Source organism: Lactuca virosa, chromosome 2 (genome assembly GCF_052849685.1).
Source record: "Lactuca virosa cultivar CGN04683 chromosome 2, Lactuca_virosa_CGN04683_v6, whole genome shotgun sequence".
Lineage (NCBI taxonomy): Eukaryota > Viridiplantae > Streptophyta > Magnoliopsida > Asterales > Asteraceae > Lactuca > Lactuca virosa.
Window position 1 is genome coordinate 239,655,788 of NC_136427.1, and position 1,871 is coordinate 239,657,658.

A 1,871-nucleotide genomic window follows, 5' to 3' on the forward strand; every position below is an offset into this window, starting at 1 on the left:
AAAAATTATAAAGAAAGAACAACGGATTGACTTTTAGAAAGAAATGGATTCTTTTGAACAACAACTTGACTTTTAGAAAGAAGTGTCTAATGAAAGAAAACTTGAGATTCTGTAATCAATTGTTGAGAACAATGGAGAAATAATAATAATGTTGAAAATGTGAAATGTTAAAATGTATGAAATGAAATCAATACATGGAGAATTTGGCTTTGGTGTTTTCAAATACTTGTTCAGCAATAACTGCTCCATTTCCATCTGCCTTTTTAATCTCCATATGAGCCCTTTGATAAAATCCAGTGCCTCTTAATGCATCTGCAATGAAATCATCAAACCCAATTGCAATTGCTGCTTATGCTTTTGCCCCATAAACCAACCTCTGCATTCACATAAATAAACTAAATAACGGATCCTTTTTTGGATTTTAGGGGTAAAATGGTCATTTACACTCTTTGTTAAAGCAAAACATAAAAGGTTGTAGTGTTGTAACTTTACTCTCATTTTTAGACAAAAGGGTAAAGATATCATTTGGATTAGAGAGGAAAATGCACCTTGATTCTTGAAAGAAGAATGTCACCAAAGCACATAGGACAGGGCTCACAAGAGGCATAAATCTCACAATAAGAGAGCTCAATTTGGTTGAGTTTTTTACATGCCTGGAATACATGGTGTAAAAATAATAATTAGTAAAAAACTATCTAGCAATGATAAAAAAATACTAAATTCACACACTGTGAAAGTTTGACCTTTGAAAGTAATATTTATCAACCACACATTAATAAAAGAGGGTTATTCAAGAAATGACTTAAAGGGTATATTCGTCATTTTGTAAAAATTGAAATTTCAGCGGAATAACCAGAAGACACCAGACTAATCACAAGTATTTTGATATGAGTGATATTGATTTAAAGAAGATAAGGAATGTCGGAGCCTGTCATTTTAATTATGCGTATTTGTCCAAGGGGTATTTTGGTCACATTGTGGATGGTATTCTTTTCATTGAGCTTATCCGCTTCATGTCGCTGTTCCGGACGCTCATACAGGGGCATTTTCATCAGAATTTTAATAGAATTCTTTTATATTCTATTGCATTTTCTGGTTATATTCCTGGTTTTTGGAAATTAAAGATCACTGCTTATTCCCGTTGGTTTGCTTCTCTACTAATTTCGGAATCAAGCTTCTAGTCCAAAGCATGAAACCCATGACAATGAGCCAGAGACCTTGGAAGAGTACGCTAATGTACCTTATGAAGCTAACTATGAAGCTTTTCTGGTGGCCAATGCCCATAAGGGTAGTGATAAAAGATATAAGAATTACTCTTTCTTCTTTGGAAATCTACCATTTTTCCATGTGCAGCTACAATTGCAGCTTCTCGGGCCTGCATCCAAATTTAACGATCAAAAAAGCAATAATGGAATAAAAAGGGTACCCAAATAATCCTTCTTGAACTGAAAGTGAAACACATTAAGATTACAACATGATGTATGTAACACTCGAGATCAGAAAGGTCAAGAAAGGAAAGGAAAACCATAAGTTAAAGAGGGTCGACTCGTCGAGTCCAGGGAGGAACTCGACGAGTCGGAGCGGGATCCGGGTGTAAAGTAAGTGACCGACTCGGCGAGTCGGCGAGTGGACTCGGCGAGTCTGGTCTGAATAGAAAAACCCTAAATCCGGGACTTTGTGCACTATTTAAACGTCTCATTCTCTTCCCTAGGGTTCCTTTACAGCCCCTCTCACCTAGAACACGAAACCCTAGCCGTCCCTTACCACTTTTGGTGTAACTTCTCACTTTGTGAAGTTGTTGGTTCATTGTGGGTAAGAAGAAGAGAAGAGAGGAGGAGGAATCAAGGAGGAAGCAAGTAGATCCGAGTTCC

At 36.8% G+C, this 1,871-nt stretch overlaps 1 long non-coding RNA gene across 1 annotated transcript; it reads right to left on the bottom strand.

The window, feature by feature from the left end:
• Positions 1 to 212: 212 nt before the first annotated feature.
• Positions 213 to 1,470, bottom strand: LOC145156891 (uncharacterized). The gene is made up of 3 exons (XR_013736961.1): positions 1,315 to 1,470; positions 549 to 653; positions 213 to 312 (listed from the first exon to the last, which is right to left on the bottom strand). It is a non-coding gene; the product is annotated as an uncharacterized LOC145156891 (long non-coding RNA).
• Positions 1,471 to 1,871: the final 401 nt, after the last annotated feature.